General features: G+C 50.5%; 1 protein-coding gene across 1 annotated transcript in view; it reads left to right on the top strand.

Moving 5' to 3' along the window:
- The window catches only part of VKORC1 (vitamin K epoxide reductase complex subunit 1), a 502,856-nt gene that overhangs the window by 211,900 nt on the left and 275,372 nt on the right, over positions 1 to 15,584 (top strand). The window lies entirely within an intron of this gene.

Consider the following 15,584-nt stretch of genomic DNA (forward strand, 5'->3'; position numbering starts at 1 on the left):
TAAACAGCAAGTTCCCCCCGCTGTGAGGGGGAAGCGCAGAGCCCACAGGGTGCCTCACCCAGGCTGAGAAGGTGTGGCTTTCTGAGAAGGCTTCCTGGAAGAGGTGGCACTTGAGCTGAGCACTGAAAGCAAAAGAAGTCGGGAGATGATAGGTCAGCCAGACATGGATGAGGCAGGGGACAGGAGGGTCTGTGTGTGAAATCAGCAATGGGAACCAGTCAGGTGGGAAGTGGTAAGAGACAAGGTCAGGGTCACTGGGAGGAAAGGAAGGAGAAGCAGGCCCCAGGCCCTGGAAGCCCCCCTAATGTACATCAATTTTTTTTTTTTTTTTTAAATTTCAGAAACAGGGTCTTGCTCTGCCACCCAGGCTGGAATGCAGTGGTGTGATCATAGTTCACTGCTGCTTCGAACTCCTGGGCCCAAGGGATCCTCCTGCCTCAGCCTCCCGAGTAGCCAGGACTATAGGATTGCACCATTGCACCTGAATATATATGTGTGTGCGTGTATACATACGTGTGTGTATATATATGTGTGTGTGTGTGTGTGTGTGTATATATATTTTTTTTTAGTAGAGACAGAGTTTCCCCATGTTGGCCAGGCTGGTCTCAAACTCCTGGTCTCAATCAAGCCTCCTGCCTCAGCCTCCCAAAGTGTCGGGATCACAGGTGTGAGCCACCGCACCCGGTGAAGATACATTGCTTTTGTCCTGAGGGTAGAGGGGAGCACTGAAGGGAATTCATGAGGACTGAGATCTTCACATTTTCATTTTAGAAAGTGGGTTTTATGGGCATGGTTTGTTTGGGAAGCAGTTGGAGACTGATTTGTCAGGAGAGAGATGTTGGGGGTCTGTGGGCTGGGTAGGCTGGTGACTGTGGGGATGGGCTGGAGGCTGATCGATCACTGCAGGGAGGACAGAGGTGATGGAGGAGGAAGCGTGGGGGTTAGGCCAATCTCAGTTTTGAGGAAAACAGAGTGTAGTGTTTAAGAGCTTGGACTATTTCAACCTCTCTGTGCCTCAGTTTCCTCATCTGCAAAATGGGAGTGATCATGAAAGTCCACACCCCTTGTTGTTGCTGGGAGAGTTGAGTCGTGTGGAGGGCTCGGGAGAGCGGGTGGGAGCCTGGGCTGGCAGCTGTGATCATTGCTGTGCTGTGACAGCCGTCCTGGTGGGAAGAGGGCATCTGTGGAGCCTCCGAGAGAGAGGTCAGAGGTAGTTGGGTGTGTGGGTCTGGACCTCAGGAACAGCCTTGGATTCTGGGCCCATTAGCAGAAGTGCTGGGCGAGGTCCTCGTGAGAGTGTGATGAGGGAGGAGCATGCAGGCCACGGAAACAGCAGTGATGGCTTCGGAGCAGGAGATGCTGAAGACTGAGGCGGCCCCACAGAGAGGCAGGAGGAGGCCGGGAGAGAGACGGGCAGGCCGGACGGGGGCATGAACCATGGCGCAGCCTGCCAAACATCCACTGAGGCAGGAGAGGAGGAGGTCCCCGGCTCTGGTCGCAGAGGCCATCAGAGATCCTGGAGTGGGCCACGCCGGGACGGCGGGAAGGCCAGGCTGGCATGGGCAGAGGAGGGGCCGGCACGAGGAAGGCGGCAGCGCTGTCACCTGGAGTGAGAGCCTCGGACACGCTTCCAAGCAGCATGGCTGGGAGAGGGCCCTGGAGAAAGGGAAAGACAAGGAAAACTGCAGAGAGAGAAGATGGAGGGTTGAACGCCAAGAAGGAAATCCCCCAAACAGAGACAGAAAATCCCCCAAAAGAGGAAGAATTAGTGCAGGTTCTGGAGAGGATAAAAGAGGAACTCGCAATTGGGGATGTGACTGGCAATTGGGGCTGTGCAGGGCTGGGCTTGTGGGCAGGATGAGGGCCAGAGAGCCCTCACCTTTGAGGAGGCCATGATCCCAGCCTTCTCGACACCCCCTTTCCCTGGGTCGAGGTCCACCTCTGGAGGAGGAGGCAGGAGAGGAGGACCCCAGACGCATGAAAGACCTGCTCTCCTCCCAAGCTGCCCACCGACTTCCACCATGCCCTGGGCTCAGCCAAGGTGAACTTGAATTGGAAGAAAGCCATGGTGAGATCACTCGCTTTTGGAACAGACAACTCAGGCTCAGCAAAGAGGAAGGCAGGACGTGTCCTCAACTCACCCCACCCCCTTCTTACAGGTGAGAGCCGTGCGGCTGCAGTCAGGACCTCAGGGTGTCTAAAACTCATAGCCCCACTTCAGTGAATCATGACTGTGATGTTTCCAGAGAAAGGATGGCAGCTGGGGAAATGATATCAGCGAGGAAGGAGGGGGCTGCCCATCACCCATCTCCTCAGCCCCGTGGGGCTCTGAGTCAGCAAAGCCCAGTTCCCCATCTAGCCTCCTGGGGTGCTCAGAGCCCAGACTGATCTCATGGCAAGAGGTCAACGGCAGAGGGAGGGTCTGGGGGAGTCTGGAGAGCAGCCAGCCTGTCTTGGGCTGATCCTCACCATCCCTGCTCCATCCCTGAACCCAGGGACGCTGGTTGAAAAAGGTTCCAGCAGGGCAGCAGGTCAGGGGGGTGTGGTTCTGACACAAACAGGGGAGGAGGTAGATATGGAGAAGCCAGATCGGATGCTGCTGCCTTAATTCGGATCTGATTTGCCTAAGTGGAACTGAAAAATTTGGGGTCTATCTCCTGTGTCCTTTGTTTTCTGTGGAAAGAAGAGAACAGAAACCTGGTGGGCAGAAACCCTCGGATTTCTGGTCCGTTTTTGCCCCATGTTCACCCACGAGGCCCGCGTGGAGTTACCCTAAAGTTTCTGCCCTTCCTCTACCTGCCTGCAGTCGCTCTCACTTCTCTCTTTGAAGGACAATCCCTGCTGCACCCCCACATTTTCTTAAAATACAATTTATTTTAATTCTAAAGTGTAGAAATACACACATACAGAGGTACTTGGGAAGACGCTGTGCTCCAAAAACACCCTGAAGGCCTGGCGTTCTGGTGTGGTGACAGTTTGGAGCACCGTCTGGGAAGCTTGGGAGGCGGAAAGGAGAAGCAGGCATGGGATAACGATGGGGTAACGATATCAGGCGGCCAACACAGGAGCTGCCATGAAGACATTTACAGCACCACGCACTTTATTTATTTTCTTAGTAAAAACAATTTTTTTCTTCTCTCTTTTTTATGTATTAATTTTTTTAGTAGAGATAGGGTTTCTCCATGTTGGCCAGGCTGGTCTTGAACTCCTGGCCTCAGGCGATCCACCTGCTTCAGCCTCCCAAAGTTCTGTGATTACAGGCATGAGCCACCTCACTCAGCTTCTTTTATCAAATTTTAGATTCAGAGGGTACATGTGCAGGTCTATTACACAGGTATATTGCGGGGTGTTGAGGTTTGCACTTCTGTTGATCCTGACACCCAAATAGTGAGCAGAGTACCCGAAAAGTGGTTTTTCAACCCTTGCTCCCCTCCCTCCCTCTCCCCTTCTGGAGACCCCAGTGTCTGTTGTTCCCATCTTTATGTACATGTGTACCCAATGTTCAGCTCCCACTTATAAATGAGAATGTACAGTATTTGGTTTTCTGTTCCTGTGTTAATTCACTTAAGACTATGACCTCTAGCTGCATCCATGTTGCAGCAAAGGACATGATTTCATTCTTTTTCATGGCTGCATAGTATTCCATGGTGTGTGTAGCATGTTTTCTTTAACCAATCCACCATGGATGGGCACCCAGGTTGATTCTACGTCTTTGCTATTGCGCTTTATTTATACTAGCTAATAGTATAGAAATACACACATACAGAGGTACTTGGGAAGACGCTGTGCTCCAAAAACACCCTATATACTAGCTAATCGAACCCTCACAGCAGTCCTGTGATGGGGACTGCTGTCACCCCTATTTAACAGATGCAAAACTGAGGCCCTGAGAAGTTGGGTCATCTGCCTCAGGTCACCCAGCTAGTGCGGGCTGAGGACAGGACTCAAGGTGCTGGAGTCTTGACTATTTTGCTAATGACTTTACTTCCTCCTCTCTGCCCTAAAGGCTGCTTGTGTCATATTTGTTCCCTCAACCACTCATCCCACACACAGGAGCTGCCCACATGACCCAGGCTCTGTGCTGGCCACTGTGAGAAGCAAGACAAACAGGAAAGGGTCTCAGCCCTCACGGAGTCACACCCCAGAAGGAGATTACACCCCAGAAGTTTTACTAGACAGTAGAGTGACGCAAGGAAGGAAGTGATTAGCTCTGCTTGATGAATTGCAGAGGGAGAGGCTTGAGTTGAATGAGGCAGTGCCTGATGCACCAGGGGCTGGGCAGGGACTGCTGCCTTCCACACACTGGGGCTGTGTCCTTCTAACATTTCTTTTATTGTTTTGTTTTTCAGAAACAAAGTCTTACTCTGTCACCCAGGCTGGAGTACAGTGGTGTGATCAGAGCTCACTGCAGCCTCAACCTCCTGGGCTCAAGTGATCCTCCCAATTCAGCTTCCTGAGTAGGTGGGACTACAGGTGTGCACCACCATGCCTAGATAATTTTTAAATGTTTTGTGAAGTTGGGGGTCTTGCTATGTTGCCCAGGCTGGTCTTGAACTCCTGGCCTTAGACAATCACCCCCACCACCTCAGCCTCCCAAAGTGTTGAGATTACAGGTGTGAGCCACCATGCCCTGCAGTTTTAACCCTTTTATCCCCAGTTCTTCACACAATGCCTGATACATGGGAGGCACACAATCCGTACTTGGCTCATGAATGAAGTGAAAGAATGGCAGAGTGTTATCCAGGCAACACAAGGATCTGATAGTTCCAGTCCCAGTCACTATTGCAGCTCAGTTATGTGCCTGGGAAACAGCATTTGCTGCAATTGTTCTAAGCTAAGGGTGGGGGATGGGAAGTTAATAATCAGTCTTTCTCAGTGAAGAATAAAAGGTGACACTCTCTAGATGAGAGTTCATTGAAGGGAGATACTGCATCTCACTTCTCCTTGTCTCTCCAACAATGGGCATTGGATACCGAGCAGATACAACCAGGGGTCAGTTCCTGTCTGTGGGTGTAGGATGGATAGGTGATGCGAGGGTGAATGGGTTTGTGTGTGGACAGGTGGATGGATGAAAGGATGAGGTGGAGGGTGGACGGGTAAATGGGTGGGTGGGTGGGTGAGTGAACAGGTGGATGGGGGGAAGGATGGGGTGGTGGGTGGATGGGTAGATGGGTGGGTGAACAGGTGGATGGGTGGAAGGGTAGATGGGTGGGTGGGTGGGTGGGTGAACAGGTGGATGGGTGGAAGGATGAGGTGGTGGATGGATGGGTAGATGGGTGGGTGGGTGAACAGGTGGATGGGTGGAGGGATGGGGTGGTGGGTGGATGGGTAGATGGGTAGGTGGGTGGGTGAACAAGTGGATGGATGGAAGGATGGGGTGCTAAGTGGAGGGGTAGATGGGTGGATGGATGAACAGGTAGATGGGCAGGTGAAGGAGAGACTGCACAGGTTTGAAGCGAATGGACAAAATGCTCAGCCCACTCACCCACAGACCTGCTCAATAATTGCATGAATCAGAAGCCATCTGGAGCAAAGCAGGAGTCGCCTAAGAGGTAAACTAACTTGAATCGGTGCGAATTTAGAATAAAACAAGGATTTAACTTGAGTGACAGGCAACAGGAAACAAGTCAAGCAGAGAAAAGCAATGAGAAGTTGGGGAACGTGGCCAACGCATCCCTGGCGGACAGGGAAATGCTGGGTCACGAGCAAAGGGAAAAAGGAGGAGGGACCTCCTGCTGGCAAAACCCAGGAAGAAATGAGGGCTGTACCTGCTCAGACTCCCACGCTGGCGAGCAATTTCACCAGAATGAGAAGAATATGGATTTAATTTGTACTTAAATTCAGGGAAATAGACATACAGGAGAAAAGGGGAAGTGAAGACAAGTCACTGAGAAACCGGGGAAGAAGGGAGAGAAGAGGAAATATTATAGAAAAGAGGTGGTCACAGAAGGGGGCTTGGGTTTGCAATGTTGGTGACAACACCCATACCTTCCATTTGAAGGCTTCCGTTTGAAGGTGGAGGCTCCCCTACATCCACCCATCCACCTCTTCACCCACCCACCCACCCATCTGCCCATCCACCCACCACCCCATCCTTCCATCCATCCACCTGTCCACACACAAATCCACCCTCCCGTCACCCGTCCGTCCTACACCCACAGACAGGAACTGACGCCTGGTTGTATCTCCTCAGTGTCCAATGCCCATTGTTGGAGAGATGAGGAGAAGAAAGCAGGATGGAGTGGGGAAAGAGGCTAAGTACAGGGAGCTCTCCCCTGACCCTGACTCCAGCCTGGTTCCCGGAAGCTGTGAGCATGAACGGGTCCCTCCTTGAGGCTGAAGTGTGGCCCTTGGTTCTCCCTGGGTGGGTCAGTCATTGACCACCAGCCATTCTTCCCCGCTTCCTCCAGCTTATCCTACTGCCACCCAGGAGAAGTTGCAGCTCCCCTGCAGCCAAGACCATTCCCCAGAGACTGGGGACACTTGTGAACCTTGAGCACCAACACAGCAACTGAGAAATTGGTGTTAACCCAATGTTAACCCTCCAAGCAAGAGTTTTTAAGGGCAAGGTACATTTCAGGAAAGCAGAAGTTATAGGCAAAATCATAAACCAATACCTGGAGGTTATACATTAGTTTGGCCTAAAAAGCTGGGATATCTTGAAGCAAGGCTTACAAGTCATACATGAGTTCAAAGATTCTTTGATTTGCAATTGGTTAAGGAAGCAAGGCTTTGACTAAAAACTTGGGATCAGCAGGAAGGAATGTTAAGGTCTGGCCTATGGGAGTGACTGTCTCTCCAGGGCCCTCAGGAAGAAATTTAGAGCAAAGAATAGTGATCAGAGTTCAGTCTTCAGTTCCATTATCAGTGGCCTACATACCAGCAGATGGCATTTTCCATTTGGGGGTGATATGGTTTGGATTTGTGTCCCCACTCAAATCTCATGTTGGATTGTAATCTGCAGTGTTGGAGGAGGGGCCTGGTGGGAGGTGATTGGACCATGGGGGCGGATTTCTCCCTTGCTGTTCTCATGATAGTGACTTATCAAAAGTTCTGGTTGTTTAAAAGTGTGTAGCATCTCGCCCTGCTCTCTCTTCTTTCCTTCTCCAGCTTGTAAGACATGACTCCTTCCTCTTTGCCTTCACCATGACTGTAAGTTTCCTGAGGCCTCCCCAGCCACGCTGCCTGTAATGCATGAGGAACCAACCATTAGCCAATTGAATCTCTTTTCTTTATAAATTACCCAGTCTCAGGTAGTTCTCCGTAGCAATGCAAGAACGGACTAATACAGTGGGGGTCCAGGTTTCTGAAAAACAACTCAGGGATGTATGTTAAAACCCTTGGTTTTCTGGGGAACCACACATCTTGTGGCTCTCACTTTCTTGTTTGAAGTGACTACTATCTTCCTGCTTACCAGGCTGCTCATATACTTCTCTGGATTAGCAAGGCATCTAGAATTCTCCTTGAAGAAACTCAAGATTTTTCTTTATTTCCATGTGTTGGGGAACCCAGCAGGCCTCTAAGAGGGGTCCCCGCTCTGTCTCAGGCACGACAACATCTAGTGACCACAGAATGATTTCATCTTAATCCCTTTTTAGGGTAAAAGAAGGTAGCAAGGGAATCCCTAGGAAGGTGGGGTGAGAGAATAGAACAGGGCAGACATCCAGGGTCTCTGCGAGAACTTGAGTCAGTGTGGCCGTGCCTGGGAGGGGCTGGGCTGAAGATGCCTGTGTGAATTAAGAGAGGGAGAATTCCAAAGAGGAGGAGTAAGGCGGGGTCATCCCACTCAGCTTCTCTTTCCTGGCCCTGGCATGGTAGCACGATTGGTCTCAACAGGCAAATGCGTATGTGGCAGAACTTGGCAACCAATGCATCCTGTTCACGTTCACTCAGCCCAGCCTGCAGAGGGATCTTATCCTTTAATGGCAGTGGGGCATGGGGGGCAGATAAAGGGAAGGATTCTAGCACTTGTTCAAGTCTGCGCCAAGATGGGAATGCCCACAGAGGAAGCAGAAAGGAAGTTGCTCTATTGATCTATTTATCACAGTAGCTGGACCAGATGATTGCAGAAAGACACAAAGATCAACCAAATGAGAACAGGCAAAGCCTATTCATTCAGAGCTGGCTCTAGCAAGGGAGTCAGTCGCCATCACTTGCATTTTGGCAGAGACTCAAAAATGGGTAGCACAGTAGGAAAGCTTTGTAGTGGAAAATGGGAAGGTTTCAGGGATGCCCCAAGTAGAAGCTGCTGGCGTGGGAGGCTGTACGTCGCTCACTGGAAGCAGGCATCCTGTGCAATTGACTGGGGGACATATTTGGCTTTGTCTGGTTGGTCCTAAGTTAGAAGCAGGGACAAAAACTAGGGAAGCTATCAGTAATTGATTAAGTCCTGGACATGGGGCTGATAGTTAGTTATTGATAGGCCTTCTGGGCTGGTTGCGGCAGGCTTTGGGGCAGATGTCTATTTTTATGTCTGGTCTGGCCACTATCCCTTTGTATATTCGGTCTCTTGGGCTCTAGAAAATGTGAAGTGTGCCAGGTGCAGTGGCTCACTCCTGTAATCCCTGCACTTTGGGAGGCAGAAGCAGGAGGATCACTTGAGCTCAGGAGCTCGAGACTGTCCTGGGCAACACAGTGAGACCCTGACTTTAAAAAAATTTAAAAATCAGGCTAGTACTGGCCGGTTACAGTGGCTCACACCTGCAATCCCAGCACTTTGGGAGGCCAAGGTGGGCAAATCACGAGGTCAGGAGCTCGAGACCAGCCTGGCCAACATGGTGAAACCCTGTCTCTCCTAAAAATACAAAAACTAGCCAGGCGTGGTGGTGGGTGCCTGTAATCCCAGCTACTCAGGAACCTGAGGAAGGAGAATTGCTTGAACCCAGGAAGCGGAGGTTGCAGTGAGCTGAGATTGCACCATTACACTCCAGCCTGGATGACAGAGCGAGATTCTGTCTCAAAAAAATAAATAAAAAATTAGACTAGCACAGTAATGTGGGCCTGTAGTCCCAATCACTCAGGAGGCTGAGGCAGGAGGATCCCTTGAGCCTAGGAGATCAAGGGTGCAGTGAGCTGTGATCACACCACTGCACTCAGCCTGGGTGAAAGAGAGAGCTCCTGTCTCAAAAAAAAAAAAAGAAAGAAATGAAAATGTGAAATGGCCCCGTTGGGTACTGTATGGTCGTAAAGACGTGTTAGGATGAAGGGAAACAGATGTCTGAGAGCTGTCTCTCCTCAAAGAGGGCACAGAGGATAGGCAGCTGGGGAAACCCAAGTCTGTTCATTCATTCATTCCCTTTCTCAGCAATTGTTTGTTACATGTTCCAGGTATTGTCCTAGGGTCTAGGGGTGCGATGGGTCTTCCTGTCCCCTCGGAATGTACAGTCTCCAGGGAAAGAAATGCAGGTTGCCATGGCAGCAAGCAAGAGGCAGAATTTCTCCCAGCTGGGGGATCAAGAGGATCTGGAGGAAGATCACTTCCGCTGAGGCAGGGGTCAGGTGAACGAGAAAAGGAAGTGAGTTCTGGGCAGAGGAAACAGCATAGGCAAAGGTTGAGAGGTGAGAGGGAGTTAGGGGAACCAGACAGGTCCCGACCTTCCCAGATAGGCCATGCTGAAGCCGGGCTTCTCCGGTAATTACTAATCACAATGCCTTTCACTTTCAGAAGGGTGTTGGTCACCCGAAGTGTGGCTCACCTCGGAAATGTGAGGTTCAAGATGGGGAGGTGGGCTGGAGCAGAAACTGAGCTACAGAGGAAGCCAGGGTCTCAAAAGTCACCTCAAAAACAACTGCCCAGGCTCAGGGGCCAGAGTGCTATGTGGAGTTGGGGGACCGGAGTGATTGGAGAGCCGTGTCCTGCCTCATAGGGCGGTTCTGTTGTAGCCTCATGTTGCCAAACATTTCAGTTTTTCTTTTTCTTTCTTTCTTTTTTTTACCCCCGTTTGAGGCAGGGTATTGTTCTGTTGTCCACGCTGGAGTGCAGTGGTGCCATCATAGCTCACTGCAGCACTGACCTCCTGGGCTCAAGCAATCCTCCCACCTCAGCCTCCAGAGTAGCTGGGACCACAGGTGTGCACCAGCACACCTGGCTAATTTTTGTTTGTTTGTTTTTGAGATGGAGTTTCACTCTTGTTGCCCAGGCTGCAGTGCAATGGTCTGATCTTGGCTCGCTGCAGTCCCCACCTCCTGGGTTCGAGCGATTCTTCTGCTTCAGCCTCCTGAGTAGATGGGATTACAGGCACCTGCCACCACGCCCAGCTAATTTTTTGTGTTTTTAGTAGAGATGGGGTTTTGGCATGTTGGCCAGACTGGTCTCAAACTCCTGACCTCAGGTGATCCACCAGCCTCAGCCTCCCAAAGTGCTGGGATTACAGGTGTGAGCCACTGAACCTGGCCCCTTTTTTTTGTTTTGTTTTGTTTTTTTAAGAGACGGATCTTGGCCGGGCGCGGTGGCTCAAGCCTGTAATCCCAGCACTTTGGGAGGCCGAGATGGGCGGATCACGAGGTCAGAAGATCGAGACCATCCTGGCTAACACGGTGAAACCCCATCTCTACTAAAAACACAAAAAATGAGCCGGGCGTGGTGGCGGGCGCCTGTAGTCCCAGCTACTCGGGAGGCTGAGGCAGGAGAATGGCGTGAACCCGGGAGGCGGAGCTTGCAGTGAGCTGAGATCCGGCCACTGCACTCCAGCCTGGGCACAGAGCGAGACTCCATCTCAAAAAAAAAAAAAAAAGAGACGGATCTTGCTATGTTGCTCAGGCTGGTCTGCTCTTGAACTCCTGGGCTTAAGCAATGCACCCTCCTTGGCCTCCCAAATGCTGGGATTACAGAACTGCACCACCATGACTGGCCTCCACTTTTTCAAGAAAAGCTATAAATACAGATTCCTCTCAGAAATCCCTCAAGTTTAAAACGTCAACAACTAATCAAAAACCAACAAACAAGACTGTGTGGGTCAAATAAAACCTGAGAACTGGATTTGGCCCAGAGACTGCGAGTTTACAATCTCTTTTCTGAACTGGAAGTGATTACGAGTTAAGCATCTCCAAAAGCAAAGCCCAGGTGTTTTCCCTGGGAAAGGGAAATCCACACCATCCGGGCACACGTCTCTTGGGAATCACTGCAGAGAGGGAGGGAAGCACCTTTCTAGTAGCTTTCTCATGCATCTGCAGGGGGACACATCATGGCCTATTTCTCTCTGAAGTCATCCTGCCACCAGGTGGGAAGGGATGAAGGTGGGGGACCTACCGCACAGTGCTCTCAGAGGTGGAGGGTAAATCCCTAGAGACCAAGCCACGTGGGCTCATCACAGAAGGTCCTACACAGGGAGAAAACATAACTGCACCTGTGACCATCTTGGGGACTCTCTATTTTGAGTGCTGGCCTTATCGTGAGAGGAAAGGTATTGAAATGCTAGGGGCTGGGGTAGCTGCACCATCAAGAGGCCTTCAGAGGCCGGGAGTGGCAGCTCATGCCTGTCATCGCAGTGCTTTGAGAGGCCAAGGAGGAAGGATCACCTGAGGCCAGGAATTCAAGACCAGTTTGGGCAACATAGCAAGATCCCGTCTCTACAAAAAAATAAAACAATCAGCCAGGCATGGTGGCACATGGAACTACAGAGTTCCACCTACTGCGGAGGCTGAAGTGGGAGATCACTTGAGCCCAGGAGCTCGAGGTTGCAGTGAGCTGTGATCATGCCACTGCACTCCAGCTTTGGCAACAGAGCGAGACACTGTCTAAAAAAAAAAAAGAAGAACAAGAAGAAGACTTCAGGCTTTACCACAGATAGGAGAACAGAATCTTGGGGAAGGTGGTGATATCAGTTACAACACAGATAAACGCTGTATCAGAGGCTCTGAGTAATAGTGTTTTCAACAAGACCAGTGTTCTCATCTCTTTCCTATAATGGCATGAGAATATGGAGTCCAGGGCTGACATGGTGCCTCCGCAGAGGCAGGACCCAGCCTCCTCTGTTCCACTCTTGCATTCTTCGATGTCAAACTCATCTTCGAGGTCCAAAATGGTGCACTGTGATGCTGACACTCCAGCCAGTGGGAAGATGGTGAAAAGAAAGGACACTTCTTTTCTCAAAGGACCTGGCTCCAAAGTTGCTCACTTCACTGCTGCTCACATCCCATCAGCCTGAACCTCGCCAGGCAGCCACGCTAGCTGCACAGGAGGCGGGGAGATGTACCCTGTAACTAAGGGGCTAAATGCAATATCCATTGCAGCATAACAAACCACCACGCAGGACCGAGACATCAGCAATCGATTATTTCTCACAATTGCATGAGGTGACAATCCATGCAGTTCTGTGGGACTGTCCAGTGGCTGCAGGTATTGGACAGCTGGATGGAAGGACCACAGTGGCCTCACGCATGCACAGTGGCAGTGGCCTCCGCTGTCTCCTCCATGAGGCCACTCATTCTCCAGTGGGCCATATGGATCACGGCGCGGTGGCCTCAGCATTCCGAGGGGTGCAGGGCAGGAGCTGCTGTGCTCCTAAAGGTCGAGGCTCCAGAACTCACACGATCACACTCCTACTGTATTCTATTAATCAAAGCAAACCACAGGACCAGCCCAGATTCAAGGAGGTAGACAGGCCACACCATGTGGTGTCAGGGGCAGCAATGTCACACTGCAAGGGTGTGGGGCCAGGAAGCACCACTCACTGGGGGTCAGAACTGTAACCATCTCCCATGGTGGCCCAGATTAAGATTCTACTCTAATTAGGAAAAGGAGGGTGGATACTGAAGGGATTCATTTACTCTGAAGCGAGAAATCCCAAAAAATAAAAGCAGACAGACATTCCTGGACTTGGCCACTTATTACCAGATTTATGGTCCTGTGTATTAGTCACTTTGTGGTCATGCTAGGGCAATTTGTCACTTGAAATGATTTACTTTTCTAACCCGTCATAAAGTTCCTATCTGGCTGAATTCAACACAAGCTTCTCATTCGAAGACACCGAGGTGAACTCTGAGCTCATGGGACTTTAACTACCCTGCAAGGACGGGCGGCTACAGGCATGGAGGCTGCAAGGACAGGTGGCTACAGGTATGGAGGCTGCAAGGACAGGCGACTACAGGTGCGGAGGCTTCAAGGACAGGCAACTACAGGTATGGAGGCTGCCAGGACAAGCAACTAGGTACAAAGACTGCAAGGACCAGCATGGAGGCTGCAAGGACAGGCGACTAGATATGGAGGCTGCAAGGACAGGTGGCTGTAGACATGGAGGCTGCAAGGACAGGCAACTACAGATATGGAGGGTGAAAGGACAGGCGACTGGAGGTACGGAGCTCTCTCGTTCCTAGAGCAATTCAGGACTTCTGGAGATATTGAGGACTTTTATCTTTCAACATAAGGAAAGAGAGAAATTCGTAACAGATTTTATTTAAGTCAGGCGAGGAAATAGGAAAGAACCGTCTAAAGGTGACCATGTATTGTGTCACCCCCACAGATACAAAGGGCCATTGTCTCATCAGCCACCTTTTCAGGGCATCTCACTGCACTTTGAGTGAAATTGAGACTCCTCGCTCCAGCTTGTAAAGCACTTGTGCCCAAGCCCTGCCCACTCTCCCAGCCTCCCCTGCCCTCCCCTCTGCCTGGAGGACTTCTGTCCCTGCTTCAGTCAGGTGTCACCTGCCTTGGGGACCCTTCCTTCACCTCCCTAAGGAGTAAGCCCTCTCTCCTCCTGCCACATGTGGAACAAGTGTCCCTCTAAGTCGTGAGTTTCTTGTATTTCAATGAAGATCATGAAATTACCATTTTTTGGCCGGGCACAGCGACTCACACCTGTAATCCCAGCACTTCGGGAGGCCAAGGCAGGTGGATCACCTGAGGTCAGGAGTTCAAGACCAGTGTGGCCAACATGGCAGAACCCCATCTCTACCAAAAATACAAAAAAAAAAAAAAATTAGCCGGGCATTGTGGTGCACACCTGTAATCCCAGCTACTGAGGAGGCTGAGGCAAGATAATCACTTGAACCCGGGAGGGAGAGGTTGCAGTGAGCTGAGATCACGCCACTGCACTCCAGTCTGGGTGAAAGAGTGAGACTCCACCGAAAAGAAAGAAAAGAAAAGAAAAGAAAAGAAAGAAGGAAGGAAGGAAGGAAATAAATAAAGAGAAAGAAAGAAAGAGAGAAGAAAGAGAGAGAGGAAAGAAAAGAAAGAGAAAGAGAAAGAAAAAGAAAGAAAGAAAAAGAAAGGAAGGAAGAAAGAAAGAAAAAAGAAAAAGAAAGAAAGAACCATTTTAGTCCAAAAACATGTCATCAATTTCATATACTTTAACCTAATATCATAACAGTTAAATAACAGCCACCCTCTCCCCACACTCCCTCATGCCTGCTCTGGGGCCATTCCTCTGAGGCTGTCAGGACAGTAAAAGAGAAAAGCTTTAGAGCTAGGCAGAGCTGGGATCAATTCCTAGCTCCATTCCTTCTCAGCTGTATGAACTCAGGCAATCGGTATGATCTATCTAAGCCTTGGTTTCCTCATAAGTGAAATTCATATAAATACCAAGGACTGGTGTGAGGATTAGGGAGGATGTATGTTCAGCCAGGGTAGTGTTTACTGTGTTTGCAAAGTATGAGAGACAGGCACTGGGCGTCCTCCCTCCGAGGAAGCCGCCACCAAAACGTCACTTGCACACACCTTGGCAGCAAGTGCTGCTGGTGCCCTGACCTGAACCAAAAAGACCGTGCCAGGGGCTGTGTTCACCTGTCAGACATGGAGCCGGCAGCACTGGTATCGCTTTCTCTGGCCAGAAGAGCCCGCTCTGCTCACACTCAGGGCAGGCCAGAAGTGGTATGAAATTAACACTCCCCACCAAGAGCAGCCCTCATCCAATAGCTAAGTGGAATCGGTGTCTACGCACTCCAGTCTTCTCCCTTGGGTGTGGTGATACTGAGGCACGTGTTTGCACTGCCTCCCAGAACTGCCCAGTGGGATGAAGCTCCAGGAACTAACAGCAGCTTCTCTGTGGATGATACACCTGTTATTGGCAGCCTTCCCTTCCTTAGTATTTCCTGGAGCCATCTCTTTATTTTATTTTTATTTATTATTATTTTTTTAAGATGGAGTCCTGCTCTGTCACCCAGGCTGGAGTGCAGTGATGCAATCATATCTCACTGCAACATCTACCTTCCAGGTTCAGGCAATTCTCCTTCCTTGGCCTCCCAAGTAGCTGAGATTACAGGCGCCTGCCACCATGCCAGGCTAATTTTTTTGTATTTTTAGTAGAGACGGGGTTTCACCATGTTCGACAGGTTGGTCTCAAACTCCTGACCTTAGGTGATCCACCTGCCTCAGCCTCCCAAAGTGCTGGAATTACAGGGGCATAAGCCACCGTGCCCGGCCTTTATTTTATTATTTTGTTTATTTTTGAGAAAGGATCTCACTCTGTCACCCAAGCTGGAGTGCAGTGGTGCAATCATGGCTCACTGCAGTCTAGACCTCCTGGGCTCGAGTAATTCTCCTGCCTCAGCCTCCGAAGTAGCTGTGACTACAGGCACGTAACACCAGGCCTGGCTAATTTTTTTTTAATTTTTCAGGAGACAGGGTCTCAATATGTTGCCCAGGCTAG

Source organism: Macaca thibetana, chromosome 20 (assembly GCF_024542745.1).
Source record: "Macaca thibetana thibetana isolate TM-01 chromosome 20, ASM2454274v1, whole genome shotgun sequence".
Classification (NCBI taxonomy): domain Eukaryota; kingdom Metazoa; phylum Chordata; class Mammalia; order Primates; family Cercopithecidae; genus Macaca; species Macaca thibetana.